Below are 25463 nucleotides of genomic sequence, written 5' to 3'. Positions count from 1 at the left end.
TTTCTTTATCTCTTAAATGGGAACAATAATTTACCTATATAATAAAGTTGTGATAATTATGTTTAGTCATTCAGCACATAGTTATTAAGGAACTACTATGAGTGAGTCCACCATTCCTAATGCTGGGATGAGGCAAGGAATGGAACAAAATCCCTGTCCTGCTTACCATTTAGTAGGAGAGAGACAATAAATATATGAAGATGTAGCACGATGTGGGCCTCGAGAGTGATTAAGAGTAAACATTAGATAGGAGGGACATTGAACAGAAACTGAATAAAGATGGAGAGCACTGAGAGAAAAGCCAGAGTTTTGGAAGGTGCTGTGGGATGAGGGTGAAATGGAATGTAAGGATTATTCTTGACCGTGTTAAGTCTGAGATTCTCATTATTCATTAGAGTAGAGAAGTTGAGTATCAGGTTTTGTTATGAGCTGAATTGTACCCTCCCAAATTTGTATGGTAGAGTCCTTACCCCAGATCCTTAAAATGTGACTTTATTTGGAGACAGGGTCTTGAAAGAGGTAGTTAAGGTAAAATGAGTGGGTCCTAATCCAATACAAGTGGTTTCTTATAAGAAAAGGAGATTAGGACACAGACATGCACAGAGGGAAGGCCATGTGAAGACAGGGGGAGCCAAGGAGCAAGGCCTTACAAGAAACCATACCTGCTGACCCCTTGGACTTCTAGCCCCAGAACTGTCTGAGAAAATAAATTTCTGTTGTTGAACCACCCAGTCTATGCTATTTTGTTATGGCAGCCCTAGCAAACTGATACAAGTTGAATGGCTAAGTAGGCAGTCGACGGTTGAGGAGACAAATGAAGCTGGAGTGATTGGTATGCAGAAGGTGTTTAAAATTACCAAAGGCAAGTAGATCACCTAGGAAGGTCTGAGGCCAGAGGTGAGAAAAGGTCGGAAAGCTGAGGCCTGATACATTCCCACATCAAGACATCAGGGCAATGGCGAAGAACTAGCAAAGGAGATGGAAGAGGAGATGGAAGGAGAGGAGCTGCACTATAAGTGGAAAGCAGGAGAGTGGTATTCAGGAAGGCAAATACTAGGAAGTATTTCAAGACAGAGGCAGAGGTCAGCTTTGTCTGAACAAGATGAGGACTGGGACGAGCTCAGTTGGACTGGCAACTTGGTGAAAGTTAGTGATCCTGAGCATAGTGGTTTTATGGATTGTGGGAACAAAAGTCTAAATTGTGTCTTTCAAGAAAGAAGAGGAGGTGAAGATGCAGACACAGTGACTAAAGACAACTTATTCGAGGATTAAGTAAGAGAATAGATTCAAACTGCTTGGAACAATCCCTGGCACACAGTGTGCTTTCAATCAGTGTTAGCTGCTGTTTTTAATATTCTCATTGCTCTTATTTACTACTTGGCTGTAAGCCCCACAAGGGTAGGGATGGTGACTGTTTTTGTTGAGGAGTTTATTTCCAGTACATATTGTAGCACATAGGCTTTTCTTTCACTCATACAGAAAAAGAGACTTACACAGATCTTTTGGTAAATTGATAAAGATTTTTCTCTGCCACAAAAGAGAAACTGTTATAAGCTCCCTAGTTAGAAATTACTGTAGAACTTCTTTCACAAAAGCCAATTCACTTCCTTTGAAATTTGGTGAAAGCTCACAGAAGAATACAGGTCACTGATGGCAGATACACTAACTCAGAAGTAGTCAAAATTGAGTGTTATCTTGAAAACAATAGTGTCAGTGGCTGAGTTATGAGACAAAATATTATTGAGAAGCACAGCAACGTGTGCATGTGCGCACGTTGGTAATATGGTAATATGGTAAGGGTTTAGAGAGAGAGACAAGAAGATGAAGAAAGGGGAAAGAATGATGTGGTTTTCTCTAATCAGTTTGCTGTAAAGGATAAGAACAGAGTTGCATTACTTTCTGTCCTCCTGACAGTGTGGAACTCCATTTGTAGGAATCTTTCATTTCACAGAGTACTTTCACCTATGTGACCTCATATATCCATTTCAACAGCTCTCTGAAGAAGACATTGTAAACTTTATTTTACAAGATGAGAAAATTATGGTTCTGGAAGGCAACTTATTTATTTCCAGACGGGGAATTAGTTAGGCTCCTTACTTATTTAGTACTTATTTGTGACTTAAACACTGAATTTGAAGAGTTCTCCTCTGGGGTGATTATCTTCCAGGCCTGTCTGCTTTTCTCCTCTACTTCACATTTTCTTATTTCTCTTTAGAAAAGCCTTGAATGGTGTTAAAGATCCTCATTGTCTTCTTTTATATTAAGCATTTATTAAAAATTTAATGTAATATTGAAATCAATGCCACACATCCTTAGCTCTTGAGTTTATTAAGAATTTGTTTCAAAAAAAGATGTAGAAATCTCATTATGATCAAATTCTTAGAAGTATTAATTCAGTTAAATAAAATAAGACCAAAAAAAATCTCTACTTTTCACCGTTTTAACAAAGCTCATGAAATTTCAGGCCATGTATGCTGAAGTACAACATTGGTTGAGAAGGGTCTGGATTACCTCCGTCATGGATGATGTAGGTTTTAGATGGTGGCAGTTGGCTCAAATGCCTACACTTGAAAGTCCAAGGTTTTATGTCAGAGCTTTGATATGTCCTGGTTAGAGGTGGGTACAACCTTATAATCACAGAAAGATTTCAGATTGATCCATGTTTACTTTCTATCTCCATGAAAAGCTGCATCCTCAGCTAAGTGGCTAAATGAGCAACAGCTGGGTTTAGAGAGAGAGACCTATACGATGTAACTTGTCCTGGCAGTCACCAATGGACTTATCCAAAAGGAAAAATTATGCTTATTGACTTTTCAATACACTGTGGGTCTGCTAAAGAAACTGTCTCCATCCAACCCTACTGGCATGGAAAGGCTAATCCACAATGCCCTAAGGAAGGGTGCTTTACTCAGAAATGTGGCATTCAGTTTCTGTAACCCTGCATGGAAATTCCTTTTAATGCTGTGCATTTCACAAAATGCAGTAATTGCCTTGGGGTACAATGAGTTACAAAAGATGGGAGTAATCACAAAGAAAGAACATAAAGGCAAGGGTAATGCATAGAAACATCATTGTTTCCAATGATCAACAAAAATAGGTCAGACAACAACTTCTGCTTTGATGTTTGATGTTTTTATTTTTAAGGAATTTGGCAGCAATGCAGTGTAACCTCAGCAAATGGAAACTAGGGTCAATAAAGAGCCAGAGAACCCGTTACAGGAAGAGTGTGGGGTGAGTCACTTTCATGAAATACTTAAATAGATTCTCAATTTTTATGGTTTCCATAAACTTTTTTCTTAGCTTTACTTTTCTTTCAGTTTGATTAATCTACTAAACTGGATGCAGACAGGTGGGAAGGATTTTACATGGAAACTCTGCTCATATCTTCTTTGGCAAAATTATGGACATCCTTATCATGCATCGTAGACAACATGAAGAGGGCAGTGGTTGGAAGCATGTGCTGTGTAGACCTGGTTTTACCATGAGTTCTGCCATTTGCTAGATATATGATTTTGGCCTTAAGCCTCAGGTTTCCTATCTGTAAAATGGGAATGATTATAACATCTTATGCTATTGACATGAGAATATAAGAAAGTAATATATGCCAAGCTTCTGATACATCAGTATATTCTCCCTGCAGAAGGGGCTGCTTTATCGTCTCTTGAGACAGTCATCAAATGCCCAGAGGAGCTGTGTGTGTGTGTGTGTGTGTGTGTGTGTGTGTGTGTGTAGTATATGGAATTGTTTTTGTCTGCTGGAGAGATGAATTTCTGCCCTGGATGAAGTTAGACATCTAGCCAGACATACTAGGTGTGGGCACTTAAGAGCAGCTGTAGTTCCCAATCTCCCCTCTTACCTTCAACCTTCCTTCCCAGCAAGAGGTCTAATTTTCGTGACTTTTTTAAAAAAGATTTTTATTTATTTATTTGACAGATAGATATCACAAATAGGCAGATAGGAAGGCAGAGAGCCCAGTGCCGGCTCAATCCCAGGACCCTGGGATCATGACCTGAGCCAAAGGCAGAGACTTGAACACACTGAGCCACCCAGGCGCCCCTTTTCATGACTTTTGTAGTTCTAAGGTTTTGATAAAAAAGCTGGGATTCAGTGGGATGTATATAGTTCACTCCCCTCTTCTTCTCTCATTCTGACTATCATAAATTCTTGGTAACTGGGAAGATGTCTCAGACGCAGCAGCAGTTAAGCATGGGACTGTTTGGGTAGAGCGGCACCACATGCCCAAGGTCGAATATCGTAAACTCTTAAGTCTGATTCTGTAGGAGAGAAAGAAATAATTTTCCTCTACATATCTTAGGTTCAATGATGAGGCCATGCAAATTAGACAGTGAAAGACAGATTAATAAGAGAAAACAAACAGAAGTTTATTAACGTGTGTATAATACACACAGATGGGAATGCTAAGTGAAGAGTAATTCAAAGGGGTGGTTAGAACTTGGGCTTCTATAGCATCTTAACAAAGAGCAATAATTTTGTAGAGAAATGAAAAAAAAAGGATTTTGAGCTTTTAGGGGTGGTAAATTATGGGAAGGTAAATATATGGGGAACTTAATGCAAGATAAGGGCTAGTTAATAAGGTTTGTTCATGTACAGTCTTGGTGTCATCTTGTCTCTGATGATAAGACCGTTACCCTCTTTCTGGTATGGGAAGAGGAGACACCTTCACAAGGGGGAATTTATGTTCTGTTTACAGGTAGATAAGGGGAGGGCAGAGAGCTCAGCCTTCAGCTCAAAATAGTCCTGTGCTGGAGTAACATATGTTGGGGTGGCATGCTCTGAAGACTTTCAGTTCACTTAATGTGAACTTACCTGCAGTTCAGATCCTGTAAAGGCAGTTAAACAATTCTGGGTTGAAAAGTCTTTCTTCAGTGTTGATGAGACTCATTTGGACACTGACATTCACCCATTAGGTCCCTCTCACCAGCAGTGTATACACATGAATATTCACTTCTTTAAGTAGAGGTGAACATTCATGAAGATGATGATATAACCATGTTTAGAAGGCATAGGTAATGCTATTGGGCAACTATCTCTCCTAAGATCAACTCAGAACAAGTATAGGGATGTATTCACAACACACACACACACACACACACACGCACACACACACATCCATATATTTATGCATATAACCTTTAAGTATTTTTTCATGCTTCACCTAGAGTGAAAGCAATATCCCTTCTTAATATAGACCCCAGAAAGAAAATTTATCAAATTCTTTTAGGTCCCACATCTGTAAAAAGGAGATAAGTTCACTACAAGCATTGAAATGCTACCCAATTTTTGAAATGAGCTCTAAATTCACTGTGTGCTGTTTCTGCCCGTATCATCTCTTCAACTGCTATAAATGCATGTCACTTCCCTTTACCTGCACTGAGGCAGTTTAAGGCTTATTTTCAATATTTAGGTGGATGGCTTCACACAGTCTTTCATTTCATTTTAGTTTATAAAATTTTAGATATTCACCAACATGCTGTTGGGCACACCTCTAAACCAGCCTTCAAAACATTTTCTGTTGAAAAACTGATAGGACTCAGACAGTTGCCTGAAGCAAATATATGCATCCTCTGAACTCCAGTGAATATACAAGGAGGGAGGGAAGGTGGGCAGAAGGAAGAAAAGAAGGGAGAAAGGAGAGGATGGAAGAGAAAGACAGACTGGGGGAAGAAAATGACATATTTCTAATTAGACCTACTGACTTATTTTCATTAAGTCTGCCTGCACCAATTTAGGATTCTTGGCTCAAGTCTTGTGATGTGCAAACCTGGGACACTCAGTGAGACTGTAATTATAATTTCTCCCCTCTTCAAGGGGCGTGATCTTTCCTGCAAATGAAGGCTCTTGTACTTTTTTCAGGATTCAGGCAAAACTCATGAATCAGATTAGCTTTCCCTTGTTCCACTCTCATTCTGAATTTCTTACACCCCCTGACCCAAACACATTTTCTTTTAACTCTTTAGCCTTCATTTTGCCTGAAGACTTCACCAACTTGAAGATGGTACTAATAAGTGAAGTAAGTTTCTTTTCAAAGTTTCCCATTTGCATTTTTATCCTAGGGGACAAGGCTTTACTTACAGAAGTAATGTGAATGTTCCAGATGTTATATACTTGAATGCAGACTACTTTTGTGGCGTGACTTCCTGATAACAAGCTCTCTCTCTCTCATCTCTTAGTGATGATGATTACTAGACAGTAGTCAATCATCTAAGATGATTGCTAGACAGTAATCATCATTATCATGAACATTATGATGTAGGTGCTATTGATGTCCCAATTTTAGAGATGATACAATAGCACTGAGAGTTAAGTGACTTACCCAAGGTAAGTTGGATACCTTTATTGACGCTTACCTAGCATTTATCCTAATTTTTTGACTAGGAAGCAAAGACTTAGTGCTCAAACACAGTTACCCTTTTGTCCTGCACATCATAACTCTCCTTGTAACACAACTGCTAGTAACTTATTTTTTGTTTTTGTTTTTGTTTTTTTAAGATCTATCCACTTCTTTCATGGGGGAATGGCAGGGGAAGAGAGTCTCAAGCAGACTCCGTATTAGGTACTGAGCCCGATGTGGGGCTAAATTCCACAACCCTGAGATCACAACCTGAGCCAAAATCAAGAGTTTTCTGCCCAACTGACGGCACCACCCAGGCACCTCTACAACTGCTAGTTTTTTAATGGGGCTCCTGGGTCCAAGATCTGGACTTACATTTTGGTCCATACCCCAGTCATGTACATATCTCTTTGCCTGGTCAGTCACCAGAACTTGTTAATGGACAGGACTAATGGCTGACTTGGTTTGCTGTAAATAACCTGCCCTGCATTGCGGATGAATCTCAAGTGCACCAACAGGTTCTTTCCATGCATGGGAATATTATTCTATATATCCAGCAGGACCAGGAAACAGATTCATAGAAGTTTTGCGGTTTGCTTAGTTTTGTAGACTTTTTAAAGCTCCTTTGGAGAAGCATAGAAGGAAAATTTTTTCTGTTTATGGGTCTAAAAATTACACTGAAAATGAACTACTATAAACATGTTCTAAGAAGACATTTATCTCAAGGGCCCTGAAGTCTCTGATCAACAGCTTTTAAATACTAAATGTGAACACTGATGGCTCTATTCTGTCAACACTTGCTTATCTCTAAACCTTCTGGGTCCCAAGTGTTTGAATAGTTAACTGTGACTCTTTCCTTGCAGAACGTGTGTCTGTTGAATAATGGTTGATCCAATGTGTTTACCCATTAGATTTGTTTCAGTTTTGTTAAGTGATAGGAACTCAAGAGGTGGGAATATTTGTTTTTGATGGTGGTAGAGCTTCACGATGGATGTGTTCCTTTATGTTCTCTGCATAAACATGTGGCTAGGGTTTGTGGGAAAGAATGAGGCCATCAAAGAACTGGCCCTCTCCTTTCTCTTCATAAAGAAGTGCTTAAAAACAAGGCTTCTGCACCAAATATCTTGGTCATTTGTGGCAGTGCCAAACCCTGTTGTACAGTCATGTTTTAAAGCCATGTGTCCTGAAGTCAACATGTTCTTATGGATATTGCTACAATTGGAAGCAGGATGAATTTATAGGAAAAACATGTTTGAATACAAACATATTAATAGCTTCAAAGAGCTGGAACTTAAAGTAACACACTCAAAATCACTTCCCCTTATTTCTAGAAATTCATGGCATTTATGAAAGGAATATATAATCAATCATACATTAAGAACAATGCGGGTGGGGAATTTATTCACATGTTGTATGTGGGGGCTTTTTTCACCCAATGCCTGGTCTATAATAGGCACTCAGTAAATGTTTGTTGATCATGAAATTGAAACCTATAGGCATTAAAGATGAAATCGATGAAAATTCAAAAGCCATATTTTTGTGTCCTTATTCCCTATTTATGTAATCATTCCACACTTGCAACCATTCTCCCACCCCACAACATCCTCCCTCCCCACCATGGTCCAACATTGGATGAATGGAGGACATTATTTACTTAAAGTGGAATAATTACAGAGAAGATGTTTCAAACAATCCTTCCTTGCATATATTAGCAAACCAGATGTGTAGATAAAGCATCATTTCACTCCATGCTCCCATTTGCCCAAAGGATTGATGCGTGTTTCTTTTAGCCAGTTCCTTTATTGGTTTTTACTGTATACTTTGGCTTTTTTATAGACACATATACACTCCTTCTAAATAGTCAAATGTCTGCCTAGACTGTGAAGCTCAAGCATGGTTTAAGTGCTCCCGAGATGCTATTACCAAAAATAAATAGATCACATTCATTAAAATGAAAGCATCTGATAGAGCAGAATATTCAAAGAAGGGTAGGGCAATGAAGCAAGCAAGTCTTTTGTAGAATGCTTTTTGATCTTCATTTTCCTTTTTAAAGATTTTTTTTTTTTTTTTTTTTTTATTTGAGAGAGAGAGACAGTGAGAGAGAGCATGAGCGAGGAGAAGGTCAGAGAGCGAAGCAGACTTCCCATGGAGCTGGGAGCCCGATGTGGGACTCGATCCCGGGACTCCAGGATCACGCCCTTTTCCTTTTATTAACAGCTGCATATCTTCATATAAGGACAGGTGAGGCTAAGAAGCTCTCTTCAAATACATTACTTATATGATGTTATTAAGACAATTATCAGAGATTATGCATATTAGTATATTCAGTAAAGCTGACTAGAACATTTAAGTATTACTATATTCTTGTAGTAGAATAATACAAAATGATGTACTAATAAGAAGTAATTTACTAATTATTTGGGATTTGTAGTTTTGACATCATTTTTAATTTAAATATGGTCTCATTTCCCCCAAGTAGTACAATATAGTAGTATTAACTGAGCATCCATTTGTACGTCATATAAGCTGGGAGCTGACTACTAAGGTCAACAAAAGTTACCTTTTCTTTTCTGTGTAGGGGAGAAAAAATGATTTACCCCTGTCCTTCTGAGTTCTTGACTAAGACCCTATAATACAAGATGACTAAGAGAAAAGCAAACGGAAATTTATTAACATGTTTACCTTATATATACATAGGAGATACCCCTGGAAAAATGACCAACTTGAGGTTGCTTTAGCCCTTTGACATAAGTCAAGCATTATCAACAAAGAATAACACATTTCTGGAAAAAAGGGGCAGGACAAAGGACAGCAGTTTTCAGTTTCCAAGGGCAAAGATAAAGTCTAGTTAGAAACGTTTGTCATGTAGATTCCTCTGGTACTGTTTCCAGGCTGATAGGGTCTTAAGTTGTCTTTCCCTGATTAACATTTGTCCTTCTTGGTGGGGAGGTAGGGAGAGATGCCTCTGAAAATTTGTGCCCTGCTCTTACATAAATAGAGGTTGGGCAGGGGAGATTTTTTGTGCCTCCTTTGTCTCAAGACAGTTCTTATGCCAAAGTGTCACATTTTGGGTAGCATATTCTGTTACCCTTCATCAGGAAACAGACTGAGTGAATAAATGCCCATGAGATCACATGCAAAGATATTCTGAGCATAGGTATCCCTGGAAAAATCCAAAATAGACCCAGTCAAAAATGTTTTTCATAAAGTATTTTTCACACACTTTCTTTCTCATTTTGGTCTCATGGAAACTTTGCATCCATCCATTGACTGCTCTACTGCTCCAGCAAGCTCTACAGTCCTCTAAGACCTGGCAAATGGACCAGAAGAAGGGAATGGGCTGGAAGAATCATGGTCAATGATCACTTGCTCAACAGTTTTCAGGAGCTAGAATGTCAGTGATTGCTTTGAAGTCTTATTTTCTTTACTTGGCAAATAATTTCCCTTGAATTTCCTTTCTATCAACCCTGGAAAACCTTTATTAAATAAGTTGGCAGACTACATTTTATTCTAACTTGATAATTATCTTTTCCGACCAGTAACTTAAAACCATCACAGTAAACTAAAAGCCATAACTTGTGCACATTTCTGGTATTATCAACACAAGTTTAAGGATGGCAGCAGAATTTGAAATAATTTATGCCCTTTTATGATTTGAGCAAGTGGTTTTAAACACTATTTTGGATCTTGCCCATGAGATGTATGGATTTTTGAATATAGTAAACTAATAGGATTGAAAACTCCCCAAAGGGAGATACAGTACAGGTCCTCAGTGGTTTATCCATAATTCTGAAAGTAATAAAGTTCGAAAACTCTAAAATGTTTCATTCTTTTTTGGTTATGAATCTTGAACAGATCTGAGCTGATTTTGTGGCAAAACATGAGCTGAATGTGAGGATCCTTTAACTAATGTGAATACTAATATATTATGTTGCAGAAATGGCGTTAGGTTTGTTTACTGGTGTTGCCCTCAACCTGCCAGGGTATTACTTAATGTAAAGTAAACGAGCAACATCACCTCTATCAGTAAAAAAATGCATTTTAAGGTTTTTTTTTTTTAAGATTTTATTTATGTATTTGACAGACAGAGATCACAAGTAGGCCGAGGCAGGCAGAGGCAGGCAGAGAGAGAGAGGAGGAAGCAGGCTCCCCGCTGAGCAGAAAGCTGGATGCGGGGCTTGATCCCAGGACCCTGGGATCATGACCTGAGCCAAAGGCAGAGGCTTTAACCCACTGAGCCACCCAGGTGCCCCCAAAAATGCATTTTAAAACACATCAGTTTCCACGCACAAATTGTCAGAGTGTGGTCCTGTATTACCATTAGTTTTATTTTAAGGTGTTTTATCAGATAAAGAATTATGCACTGCACTTTCCAACTGTATATGACATGGGCTGAGTCTGAAGATGCACTCAAGCCAGAGCCAACTGCCCCATTCTAGATCATTTTCTTGCAGTTTTCTGTGTACTGAGGGAATGGTGCATCCATGGCTGAGCCTTGAAATCTGTTCTATAAATATTTTTGAAGCTGTCCAAACAAAAAGATAAAGGATGGGTTCAAAGTCATGTCCAAAGATCACTGGCATCTGAGTTGAATTAACTGAATTAATGTTTATAATTAACTCATACGACTCTGTCTCCATTGTGAACAGTTTGCTAGCCCCCATGAGATGACCCATCCACTGCAATGCTTTTTCTTATGCCAGGCTTATCACTAGGAAGAGAAGAAAAAAATTAAGAATGTTCCAGACCAACCTAGAAGTTCTTATGACAGTTCAGTTAAAGGGTGGCTAATAAGAGAACATAACTAAACAGCTCCAATGTGACATATGCTTCATTTTATCTACTCCTAACAGTAAGCATGTTAAAAAAGGGGGGGGCAATTATTATCCCTATTTTACATCTAAAGGTAATGGAGTTTCAGGAATATTAAATACCTTGACGAAGGCCTAGAGCCAGAAGCTACAGTGCCCTTACTTGAAACCATGTCTCTACAATGCCAAAGTGCATGCAGCCTCCCTAGGAAAAAAGGAAAACCTAAAGCCAGAAATAATAGAGAATATCAAAATTCAAAGTGCTTTTCACTGAAACTTAATTGCCATTTCTTGCTTTGCCAATAATGTAAGTGTCTAAGAACTGGCCAAAAAATGTAGACATTTGAGAACACTTAAAGCATTAACCAATCCCGGGCCACAGGGGACCTCCATGCCTCTCTCTCAAGAAAATCAGACGCTCCTTCCCTGGCTTTTTAAAGGAAATCCTGGGGAGTCAAAATGTGATGTACCAAGTCAAATGCATTTTGAAAAAGTAAGAATGTGGAAGACACATGCCTAGGGTTTCATGAAGAGTTTATATTTTAAAGTCTTGCCATTTCCTGGCTCTTGTAAATAATAATCAAGCTGTGGGTGCCTGAAGGAGATTGGATGGCCAGTAGAAAGTCAAATACCAGCAACAGGCAAGTTAAAAGCATCATTTGTCATCTGTTTTATTTTTCGTAGTTTGCAGTTCATGGAGAAATGTGCCTCATCCCAAGAAACAAAAATTATAAAAATGTTCTACCTTCTCAACTTAGGGAGAGAAGTGTGTAGGACATCCCCTTCCCTTCTTTCCCGGTGCACACACCCAGTACACCAATTTCTCTCTACTGAGTGGTTCTCAAACTTAAATATATCAGAGTCACCCGGAGGGTTGTTTGAGCACAGCCCGTGCTCACCTGTGGACTCTCTGATCCAGGAAGTCTAGGTGGGGCCTAGGAGTTGGCATTTTGAAGTATGTAGGTCATGCTGATACTACTGGTCCGGGGACTGCCCTTGGGAGACAATTGCTTTGATGAAGACAGTTGTTGAACTTGTGCTCAACAAGCTTCACGGCAGCACTTCTAGAAAGGTAATGAACATAATCATCCACCTGGGAGCTTGTTAAAATTCAGCAGCCCTTGTTGATTCCTGACCCTGGTTGAACATTAGAATCACTTGGGGAGATACTGTGCTCAGATTCCCACCTCAGACCTACTGAGGCATAATCTTTGAGTCTGGGACTGAGGAAACATAGTTTTTGAAAAGCTCCTCCAGGGATCTTAATACCATGAAAGGTTCATAACCACTACACATCTGATTTTAAAAGCATGTGTTTGTGGCCATGGGGTAGGCATTGGGAAACATGTCCCAGGCAAGTCTCATGCACTTTGGGAGTGCTTTGGGGATGAGACTTGAACATTTCTTCGCTCATCTACCACCTCCTCCCCTTACCTCCAAGTGGAAGCCCTCGCATATATAGTTCCAGGCTTTGCACTTGCTCTTCCCCTGTCTGGAAAGCCCATCTTCTCCTCTGCTCACCAGGTTAACTCTTTCATATCCTTAGACATTAAACTCAGGGAGCTCCTCCCCCAGAAGTCCCTAGATACTCCTCTTCTGTGCTCTAGGGGACCCTCTGTTGTCCTGTACCATAGTGTCGATTACATCATATAGTAGAGTTTCTTTCCACTTTTCTACAGGTCTCCTATTTAGGTGCTAAACCCTAAAGTCAGGGGTGATGATTTTGTTTTTTGTTTGTCCCTACTGAATGTAATCTTCACAATACTAGGTGCTCAATGAAATTAAATGGATTGGTGTTAGTTAAAATCTACAACAAAAAAACCTGATTTTATCCCTTTGGCATAGTATTCTCTCTTTTAAAATATGAATCAACATACATCTGGCTTTGTAAATAGGATAAGACAGCTGCCTGAGATGAGAGAAATGCCCTAAATTAAATAAAATCCGTTAAATAAACTGATTTAACTTTATAAATTAAATAAAATCAGCAATAATACCTTCAGTAATTATGAGAAAAGTCTCATTTTTTTCTTTACTCAAGTGAGATCTGCTCTGATACTATGAGATCATTGTAAAAATACATTTTTTAAAAAACCCTACACTTGAATGCCTGCTGCTTTAAATCTTCTCACTTAAGTTCATCCTGAATTTTTAGGCCGCATTTTTGGAGAATGTAACCATATGTTCAAACAATTGTTTTGACTATAAAATTCCTTAGCACACTCCAGGAAGTGATCCCTGAATCCTGAAATGGCAGGCAGGAGCCTGTACCAAAGCTGTGGGCTCCTGAAAATACGTGGAGTTTCAACTTGCTCAGGACAGACTTCTGGCATCACTAGCCTTCGGGACAATCACAGAACCCAGATTTCTACGTTGTCCCCTCTCCATTGTGGCTCTTTCTTGCCCCGTCATATAATGCCGCAACGCTGTGCAACAGTGGTTTGCTAAGCAAAGCATAAGTCTTTGAGTTTGAGATGGAGGAGGGGGTGGGACATGTTTTGTTTTGTTTTGTTTTCAGCCCAGGATGGGCTCAGTGTATATCTCAGCATCCACATAGTTTATGACGTGACCCTCTTGGATCCTACCCCTAACACCTGCCGTGGTCTGAGCCTCAGCTGGAGCCTGGGGGACACCGATGTTGAGGTCGTGGACTTGGCCATTGAGCGTGTGAAGGCCGATGCTGGCCTCGGGCCCCCCTCCCACCTCTGCAAGGCAGCCTTTCTCTGGGCCTTCCGCTAGGTGGCCAGAGCTCTCGGGAAGCCCCAACTCCTGGCCTTGAAGACCTACGAGGCAGCCAAGGCTGGACCCTACCAGGAAGCTCACAGGCAGCTGTTCCTCCTCCTGGACCAGCAGGGCCTGGGGGCTTGGCCATCGAAACCACCAGTAAGCAAATTCAGAGGCTGAAGCCCACCTTCTGGGCTGAGCCAGATCCTGCTGAAAGAAGGGTCACTTCTGGAGAGGTGTGGGGAGGCACATGGGGGGATGGAAGATGCACAGGGCAAAGTTGGGGTTGCAGGGAGGGGCCTACATGGTGGGGGTAGGGGCTGTTGCATATTCAGACTGAAATAAAGTGCAGTTCTTGGTAAAATAATAATAATAATAACAAAAGAAAAATAAAAGCCGAAACTTGACCACAAGTTATTTATAACCAATAATATCCCATGTCTGGCTAAGGGGGAAAAAGTGAATATCAAGGAAAGAAGGAAAACAAATGTTTTGCTTGGTTCTGGGGAATTTTTGTTTTTCCTAGCATATACTCTGTAATGGTATGCATGTTTCCTGCTTTAATGAACTTAAGCATTTTTGTATTACTCAATATAGTTTTATTGTTGTGACAACACATACAAATTGTTAGATCACAATCTGTTGTCAGTCTACACTCCTATGGAAAACCGCATCATGGGCCATTATTTTTGTGTGTGTGAACAGATGCTCCTCTGTTTTGAGAGTATACTAAAAATTTTGGACTAGGTATGTAGTATCCCAGTTTGAACACAAAATTATCTCTAGATTTTAGGGTTGGTGAGGTATCTACTGGAGAAGAGTGATAGGTTTTCCCATAAACAAGGAATCAGTGAACATAGGCAAAGCCCAAAAATCACCCTGAGGGCTTCAGAATCAGTAAAGGCAGGAGGGGCTTTGACCTTTTACCCCTACTAAGTTTCACCTTTGGATTTTCCTTAACAAACTACTGCCTATCTGAGGGGTTTGAAGTGGCGGGGGGGTGGGGGTGGGGGTGGGGGTGGGAGGTTGGGGTATCGGGTGGTGGGTATTATAGAGGGCATGGCTTGCATGGAGCACTGGGTGTGGTGAAAAAATAATGAATAATGTTTTTCTGAAAATAAATAAATTGGAAAAAAATAAAAAAAAACAAAAAACAAACAAACAAAAAAAACTACTGCCTAGTCCTGCAGTGTGTCTACCTCTGTCTGTAATATGACTGCAGATAATATGATGCCGGGATATGTGATTATTTGTGTTTCACTTTAAAACAGTATTTTAACTAAATGGATCATGGAAATAGATGCTCATAATAAGCATCCAATTAATTTGTTTTCCATTTAGCTTTTAAGACATTGGCTCCTCTTGCCTCTTATTCCGTGTCTTGGACTATACTTTATCTTTTGAATTAGCCTAAGAATATGATTTTAATGCAGTAGATGAGAAATTAGGGGGCACTGAAGGTTTTTGAACAGGCGGGCGGTATGATTGGGGATGGCTTTTGGAAAATGAATCTGGTCCCATTTTATAGAATGGATTGGGCCTGGACTTCTCCCAGGTCCAATCCATTCTATAAAATGGGACCAGATTGGGAACTGTCATAATCTCAGTGAGAAACAATGGAAGATCACATCAGGGCCATGTCAATGGAAAGAGGAAGATATAATTGTGTAGAGAGAATAGTTGATGTGTAAGCAATAATGTGTGTGCAGCAAGAGAGAAGGAGATACCACAGTGACTCTGAAGGTTTGGCTCTTGTTGGTTTCAAGAATCACGATACTAATACAAACATGGGGCAATATAGGAGGAGGAGAAGTTTATTTTCAATGGTATAGGCTCAGTTGTGTTTTAAAATGTACCTTGGCTTTATTTAAATCGGGTGTGTTAATACACATAGACATGAGAATGAGTGTCACAGAAGAAGTTTTTATATTCATAGATCTCTAGCAATAGGAAGCATGGCCATGCCTATATGGGAAAGCACCAGGATTGGTCAGAAGGCAGAAGGAACAAAGGAAAAGCACGGGCAAAAGCCTTTATTATTATTTTCAGGGGAAGGAATGGGCAAGACAGAGTAGGCAGCTAAGTAGGCTTAGGATTGGATAGTTGAATATAGTAGTAGTTTCTAGGTTTCTAGTACCTGGCCCTGGATGTTATAGGGCAAGGCACTAGTGTCCCGGGCTTCAGGAGCCTGATAGGAGGCAGGTTGGAGTAAAAACTTGGAATTGGTTGTTTTTTCTGTGAAAGGAGTGCTGGAAGGCAAGTTGTTTTCAATCTCTAGGAGTTAGTTAATCCTGGGAGGAGCAGTCTTTCCTGGGCAGCAAGGCCCCAGATGTCAGAGCGTCATAATATACAGAAAACAAAAAAGGAAGATTAATAGAAGTTGCCTAGGTAATATGTCAAGATAGAACTTACTCAGCAAAAGCTGGAGGATCTGAAGAACAGTCGGGATTCTAGAAACAGAATTTGGAATCACCTGTATAGAATGGGGCTCCTACAAGCAGATGACACTGTCAGGAGAGAGTGGGAATATGTACGAGAAAGGCGATGACCTGCACTGAAGGAAGGGCTGCATCGAAGAGGTGGAAGAAAGCAGTGGAGTGAGACGAGACCCCAGTGGTCTCTGCAGTGACAGGCAAGTGTGTCAAGAAAGTGTTCTGGAAGGGAGGTGAAGGTTAAAAAAGGGGTCATCCAGGGAGTGACCAAAGACCTAGGGGCTGGGCAACCAAGGAATTCTTGAGGGCTTCTGATTATACAGGCTAATAAGAGGTAGAGGCCCAAAAGCCTGACTGCAGAGTTACAGTATGAGTGGTCTTGGAGCAACAAATGCAGACCTCTTTTTAGAGAAACTTGACGAAAAAGGAAGGAGAGAAATGGGGTGTAATTATTATTATTATTAATAATAACAATGAGCATCATTATTAGCTGATGCTTAGTAGGCACTCCAAAGCCAATTTTCCTAACTTAATTTCTGTTTCCTCCCAGTATCCTACAGTTCTGGGAAAAGAATCGAGTTTTTTCTTTGGTGAGTGCTGTGAAGTGTGTAAACCTGGCGATTCACAGACCTGTACCCCTGGGGATTAAAATATATGTGTATAAAAAATTAAAAATTAAAAAAAAAAAAGAATCGATTTTTTTTTTTTTTTTTTTTTTTTTTTACCCTATTGTGTCCTGGTATAGTTTTACTTGCCTATCTCCTCCATGAAACCATAAGCTTAAAGACGGAATGCTGTATTACATGACTGGCACTGTTCCTGGTATAAACTGTGCTCATTGCATGTCCATTGAATAAAAGAATGGATGGACACTTCTCAGAAGAGTAGTTAACCCACCCAATATGCCATAAATTGCATGTCTTGAATTGTTTCTCTGTATGTGTATTTTTTTCTTTGCTTTTATCTATTAATTACTTCAAAACGCAACTGGCAATTCATTTCCTCCAGAAATCTTTTCCCAATTAACCTAATCTAAACTAAACAGTTATTTTGCATGTTCTAAGTGCATCAATTATGTAATGTATTCAGTTTCTATGAGTTTAAACTTTACTTAATAAATTCTCTTCTGTAAATATTCCTAGGTCACAGTATGTTCATAAGTTTTCTATCCTCAAATATAACAAGACATTGTGCATGTTGAGCAGGTACAAACAGGGATACAGAAACTATAGAATACATCTTAATATGCAGATATCATATATCAGTATCATAGGTCTGCTACCTCTGTGATCTGCTGGGCAGAAATTTTCATCAGCGTCACTGTTCTGGGTTACATAAAACAGAATGTCATGAATTAGTGACCTTCAAAATGTCAAAATAACACTCAGAGATAATGCATCATGCAATACATTGCTAACATTCTAATCTTGTCTGTAGTGGCAGCAGTGAAGTGGCTAACAGAAGTGTTCTAGCCATTTAGTTATGAAAGGGATTGTTTCTTCATTATGATAATTGAATTTTACACATTTGGTGCACTTATTCATATTTTTATAAACACCTAACAAGTGAATTATTTGAGAATTATTACAAATTAAAAGCTAAGTCTGGGAGTGCCTGGGTGGCTCAGTGGGTTAATCCTCTGCCTTTGGCTCAGGTCATGATCTCAGGGTCCTAGGATCAAGCCCCACATCAGGCTCTCTGCTCGGCAGGGAGTCTGCTTCCCTCCTTCCCCACCTGCCTCTCTGCCTCCTTGTGATCTCTGCCTGTCAAATAAATAAATAAAATCTTTTTTAAAAAAAGAAAAAAGCTAAGTCTGAAGCACTCAATGAGGACACAGGACTCTCAGTATGCAAAATCTGCTTAGAAATTATAGTAATGGGAACTAGAGAAGTAGAAAGAAACATCAATTCGTGTACTATACAAATAAAGGTGCAGATTATCCCGCAGACCATATTTTGTACCCCTATTATATTCAGGGGTGACACTATTCTGATTATATTTCCCTGCTTCCCCTACTAATTTGGGACCTACACTAGGGCAGCATCTGTATTCTATTCATCTCTTTTCTTAATTCCTAGCATGATGTTTGGCATTAAAAGACACTTAGTAATTATGGAACTGAATTAAAAATGCACACAAAAATCTACTTGGCCAGGTTATCTTTTACCCTTTTCGTATCTTTATATATATTTATTTATGTCAATGTACATCTAATTTATTGATATGGAAAAAAGGTTCACAATGCCTTGCTGGGAGGGAAAACAGGTTTCAAAATATTTAGAGAACCATCTCACCTGTATAAAGGGGTATCCATATATCCATAAGCTAAGAATCCACAGAGATAAGTCTTTAAGGGTAGTCAATAAGGTGAGATTTTTAGATGATTTTCATTGAGATCTCATATTTTTTCACATTGTCTGAATCTTTTCATGGTGAGCCTTAGTTAACTTTATAACAGTAAAACTGTTTTCAAAATGTAAGTAGGATATAGATTGAACCAGGAAGACTCAGGTCCCAGGCCTGCCCCTTACTCCTGTGGTGAACTACTTGTCTAAGTTGAAATTTAACCATATATGAGAAAACAAATCAAATAGATCTGCCCTTTTAACACTCTGGTATTGTTTTGAAGACGACCATGGGTATGACCTTGGTTCAAAACTCAGGCATTACTTTTGTTTGTTTTAATTTTTACTTTCAGCCCTCATTATGTTCCATCAATAGGGAACTTAATCCTGGCTTTTCCTGGAGTTTCACATCCTTTCCTCCACAAAGTTTTTCATGAGTTCTGGTATCTTACACTGTGTTAAGATTTGGGGTTTGCTGGGAACAGGTAAGGCTGTCACTGGTTGGGGGTTCACAGACATAGCCGATGTCTGTCCATTCCACTGGCCCAGAGTGCCTCTCTCCTACTTCCAGATAACATTTGGGATGCCAGGTATTTTGCAAATCTTCTAATAGCCCCGCCTTTGCAAGCCACCTTTTCTCTCTTAGTTCTTGCTCACACACAGATGCAGGGTCTAGAACCTGGGCTGGGAAACTCCTCTGCTTTCAGAATCAGTAGTTGCCCTCCCTTCTGCTCAGAACCCAGCAGAGGCACTTCCTTTTCTGGGGAAGGGGGAGCAACAGCTTTATTGCCCTGGTCCTCATCCCTCACCTACCTTGCCAAGACATGTTATTGATACTGTGGAACCCTCTCCCGCTCTGGGACTTATAAACTTCTTCTTTTTTGCATCTTGTCACAAGACTCTGCCAAGGCTATAAGTACAGTGTACTTAACTGAGTGAAGTAAAAAGTTACAGGAATAAAAGGAGGAAACAAAACCCAGAGGTATTTTGAAATATTTTCCTGACAGTTGAGAAAATGCTATGATCCTAGGAGAGTATGCAGAATGGACACAGACTAAATAGAAGACACTCTACCAGTCTTGTCAATAGAGTTCTGAGGGCATTAGATCCTAATGTCCTAAGACACCCATCGAATGTAAGAAATTATTTCATCTCTCTTGCACCTAGAGCGATATTAGCCATACATGCTCCTTTTGGGAATTGAGAAAAATGGTTACTCAAAACAGCCCCTCAGGGGACTAATTCTGCCCCTCAACTTGTTGGGAAAGACCCACAAGACTGCTAACTATGCTGCAATTCAGGAAAGGAGATCCTTAACCAAAAATGTAGTAAAAAAATTGTAGCAATAATGTGTAGATGTCTACCCCAGAAATGAAGGATCAAGGAAAGTGTTCTCAGGAGTGAGTGCCAGGTATGAGAATGATTGGCAGGAATTTTGAACTCAAGAGAATATGATAATGCTAGTCTGGTATTAACGAGGGGGTGAGGCTTTGGCACTGTGAAGAATAGAACTTGGAATACTCGGAAAACAGGAACAGGAAATAGGAATTCTTTTGGCTTTTGTTGTTTGAATGTCTTAAGAGGATATGAAAATATCCTGGACCCCAAAATTGCGGCATACTACAAAGCTAGCCCTAGTGTTTCATATTTTAAAGAGAAGTATAGAGATTACAGTCAAGATTACAAAGTGAAGAGGAAGTATGGTCTTTGAGGTCGCACAGGTGGCCCCAGTTAACAGTCCACCACCAACATTTCCTTGACTTTAGACACTCGGTTTGATTTTGATTTTCCATAAAAACAGAAGCTGCCATTTATCTTGTAAGGTTGGGGGGAGAGTCAAATGAAACAGATGTGAAGAGTCCAAGATAGTGTCTGGCATATAATAGATGCTCAGTAATTGCCAGGCATCATTGTTTCTCTTGGTTTTACTTTAGTTGCTCCACAATGAGACAAGCATACCCACTGTCTTAAGAAATAAAAATATAAACTATAAAAATATAGTTTTTATATACCTCATCTTTTTCACTTTCCTAGCCTTTGGAGAACTACTCAGATGATATCAACTTGTGGTTGAATAGAAGGAAAGAGAGGGCTCCCTGGGTGGCTCAGTCTGTGAAGTGTCTCCCTTTGGCTCAGGTCATGATCCCAGGATCTTGGGATCAAGCCCAGCATTGGGCTCCCTGCGCAGCGGGAAGCCCGCTTCTCCCTCTCCCTCTGCCTGCCTTTCCCCCCTGTCCCCACTCACATGCGAGCTCTCTCGCATGCTCATTCTCAAATAAATAAAATCTTTTTTAAAAATCCATCTCCTTAAAAAGAGAGAGAGAGAGAAAGAATGACATAGTTACAGAATCCATGGCTTTCTGTATAGAAAAACATAAGGAGCTATTTTGTGTCTCTTCCCATTTGCTTAGTGACAAATAGACTCATTGTTAATCTATTTTATTACGGGAGAAAATGGGATGTGTGGGTAATTGTTTTTCTTGTGTGAATGCGAGTATTTCTATTTTTGTAAAGTTCTGATCCTGGTTGATTCTAAATACCTTTAATTTTGAAAGATTCTATTTTCTTCTGGAATCCTCTTGTACCCACAAAGTTAGTAATGGAGTGTCATTTAAATAATATACTGTGGTGAGAACATAACAAAGTGGTAAGAGAAGCATTTTGAAGGTTGAATTAAAATATATTGACTTTGAAATAAATATACATCTGGTTTAAAGAATGAATTCAACTAAATGTACACATTGGTTTTCCCAACAGATAAGACTTTGGGAAGATATGTATTTTAGTTTAAAAATATTCTGGTTTGAATTCGGTTGTATTATAGCTTACATAATACTGATTAGACGCTGGCTTAGAAATATGTGTTAGTCATAAAATTTTGGCGAGATTCACATCAGAAATCTGATAGTGCAAAGACCAACGTGATTATTCCCATGTTTAAAATCTTGAGGAAAAACATACTGTGTACTGTTTAGTAAAATTGTTCCATGATGTTAAGGAGAAAGAATAAAATTGTTCCGTGAAGAATCTGAGCACTGCTAGGTTCAGAGGGACTAGATTCGACTTCATTTCTTAAACATTTAACTGAGCTGGATGGTGGTCCAAGACCCCCAGCTCTCTGAGCCAGAACTTTTAATAAAACAAAATGTAGAAAGCACCCATCTTACAAATATTTTTCATTTCTTTTGATAAAAATAATGGAGATTATTGATTGCAAGAGACTTCTTTTATAATGCTTGTTTTGAAAGATTAGAAAACCTCCTACTTTATAAACTATTTTATATTGGGTAGTTACTATTAGTAGTTAATAGATACCTAGATATATGATTTCACCTGCTGTATTTAAAATAAGGAAGTTATAAACTTATTGAATATCTATTATGTATTCAGATAATTCAAGTTAATATCCAAATCCTTGAAATTATCAAAACTGTTTTTTTCTTAAACTTTCCAGAATTTCAATGCTAAGTTTACCTTAAAAATAATAAATATACGGGTACCTGGGGGGCTCAATCAGTTAAACGTCTGCCTTCGGCTCAGGTCATGATCCTGGGGTCCCAGGATCAAGCCTCTCATCATTATGCTCCCTGCTCAGTGGGGATCCTACTTCTCTCTCTCCCTCTGACCCCCACTCATGCTTGGTCTCTCCCTCTCTAGTGCTTTCTCTTTCAAATAAATAAATAAAATCTTAAAAAAATAAATATAAGGTAACTTACTGATTATTCAAAATGGCTTGGACTCATAAGAAGTTCTATTCCCTTATCTGCAGTCTACATGTGTGGTGTGTTCGGAAGTGCTAAGAGGAGTGAAGCCACGTGGCTGTAGTCAGAAGGTGGGGTGTGTGTCTGTGGTAAAAGGAAAATGCTCTAAGGTGTGTCTCATTACCAACTTCCTATTTCCCTTGAAGTGGTCTTCATTTTTGCTTTCTCTCCTAGCCTGCCTGACTTCTGGCCTTTCTAAGTGCCTGCCTTCTCATTAGCTCTGGGCTGGGGACTGAGGCTGTACCTCAGCTTGAGTCCAGGTGTTCAGAGAAGGTGTGATTTTGTCCTTTTGTGGTGCTAGAGCTCAGCTTGCCCTCCCTCTCTGAGAAAGGAGGGAAGAATCATCTGGATTCTATTTACTTTTGATAATTTTGTGCATACAAGAAACACAGAGAGGCCTAGCTGGGCATCCAGGCAAGACACAGACCAATGGATTACAGCAAAAGAGTGAGGGGCACCTGGGCGGCATAGTCAATTGAGATTCTGACTCTTGGTTTTGGCGAGGGTCATGATGTTGGGGTGTGGGATGAGTCCTGTGTGGGGCTCTGTGCTCAGTGCAGGGTCTGCTTGGGACTCTCTCCCTCTCCCTCTGCCCCTTCCCCCACCTCTAAAATAAATGAATGAATCTAAAAAAAAAAAGAATAAAGATGATGACATCATCAAGATGGCATCCTCTGTTGTTCCTAACTTCAGTCCCCCTCACAAGAAGACCCTAGATAATTCATAGACAACACCCCATTGAGAAGATCCTAAAATCCAAGGGTGAGACTGACAACAGAGACCCAAGAAGAGAGCACTAGGTGGGTGAGGGGAGCTGCTATACTCCGATGGCATTTCCTGTCCCCCAGGCCAGCACAGAGCCACAACAAGATCCCCCTGGGCCAACAGTTTCTCCAATGGGGGAGGGAATCTAAGGTGAACACCAAGGTCCCCTGGCATTGTGGGATGCTTCCCAAGAAGCTCCCTCAGATCTTGCCTCCTAGAGACCCTGGGGGTGGGAGATAGGGAGAAGGAGGTGGGGCTTACCGAAGCTAGCTCTGGGGTCTGGGGGGATTGCATTCTTCCTTGCTGTGTGCCTGAGTGGAGATTTCCCAGCTAGTGGCTCTGCAGTTGTGCCCTTATCTGGTTAGGAGGTTCAGCGGGCAGTTCAGCTTGGCTTGGATCCCTAGCTGGCTAATCTAACCAGCCCCACCAGGGCAGGAAAGCAAATGTGTAGCCCTAACTGCTGGGTACAGCCTCTAGTCCCTTCTAACCAGCAAGCCTGACCAGAGAAGCAGGACTGATAAAATAAATAAAGTCACTAACTAATTAATGAATTATATTAAAATATATATGGGGTGGAATATTCAGCCACCAAAAAGAAAAAAATTCTACCTACTTACAGCAACATGGATAAACCTTGAGGGCATTATACTAAGTGACCTAAGTCAGAGAGAAAAACAAATACTGTGTAATTTCACTTACATGTGGAATGTGAAACAACAGATTTCATAGAAAAGAGAACAGTTTGTTGATTGTTGATTGCCAGGGGTGGAGGTGGAGTGGGATAGGGAAAATGAGTGAAGGTGGTCAAAGGCTATATATTTCAATTTATAAGGTTTTGAAAAGGTCTGGGGATGTAATGTATTACATGTTGACTCACAGTGTTAACAGTATCGTATCATATATTTGAAAGTTGCCAGGAAAGCACATCTTCAAAGTTTTTACCACATACAAACACATACACACACACAAACACAAGTGCAGGGAGTGATGGATGTGTTAACTAATCAGACTGTAATCATTTCACAATATATATGTATATCAAATCGTCACGCTGTACACACACAACCTTGCTCTTCTCCCTTTCCTTTTTTCACACTCACTTTGGGTTCTGAGTTTATTTATTGAAATACAGTACCAGGAGGTGGTGGTCATTGAGGCTCTCTTACAGGTTGCCTCTCTTAGAGTTCTTGTTATTTAAATAGTTGAGGAAGCCTCCTGGTGTTTTCACACTTATGTCCTCTCTATTCCGGAATGTAGGTTGAACAGAGTGAGGCTCTTCAAATGAGAATATGGCAGATGTGATAGGACTTTGTTCCCAGCGTTGGGTTACACAAAGACTGCAGCTTCCTGCTTGGGGGAGCATTCTTATGTTATATGTCAGTTACATCTCAATAAAGCTGGGAAAAGAGTCTGTGATGTGTATTTCAATAAATAAACTCAGTACCCAAAGTGAGTGTGAAAAACGGAGAGGGAGGGGAGCTAGGTTATGTGTGCCCTCAATGGCTGGAGAATTACTGAAGATAAATATTTCATTAGATCATAAAAAAAGAGAGAGATGGGAAGATATCCAGGATGAGTCTGATGCTGGTATGATCATTTTATTCAGATTAATGGTAAAATCTTTTGCAAGGAAATTGTCTCCCTTTTACCCAGTCCTTTATAAAAATTTGTTTTTAACAGAACTGTGTCCTATAGTCCTGTTGACTATTATATATCGGGGCTTCAATTACAATGAATATTCTCTTGTCATCTTCACGAAAAACACCATTGGGGTGCCTGGGTGGCTCAGTGGGTTAAGCCTCTGCCTTCGGCTCAGGTCATGGTCTCAGGATCCTGGGATCGAGCCCCACATCGGGCTCTTTGCTTGGTGAGGAGCCTGCTTCCCCCTCCCCCTCTGCCTACTTGTGATCTCTCTCTCTCTCTCTCTGCAAATAAATAAATAAAATCTTTAAGGAAAAAGAAAAAAGAAAAGCACCATTAATTCACAGTTTGCACGGAAGATACTAGGGAGTTTTATCTAGTTTTCATTAGTGTTGATTAATGATCAAATAATGAGTGAATAAAGCACTATCTGAAAGTGCTCACAGGTTACAGAGATAATTTTTGAAATAATGTTTTCATTTGCTAGTGGGCAGTGGTTGTGGAACCATTTCTTGCAAATACATCTATATGTATTTGTGCATATAAATGATACATATGATATGTGTATATGTATATCCCATGTATATGTATGTAAATGTACATACATAAATAAGAACTCAAAGCAAATTTAA

This window comes from Neovison vison, chromosome 3, assembly GCF_020171115.1.
Source record: "Neovison vison isolate M4711 chromosome 3, ASM_NN_V1, whole genome shotgun sequence".
In the NCBI taxonomy this organism is placed as follows: Eukaryota; Metazoa; Chordata; class Mammalia; order Carnivora; family Mustelidae; genus Neogale; species Neogale vison.
The sequence above is the reverse complement of the archived record's forward strand: the minus strand, read 5'-3'. Positions refer to the sequence as shown.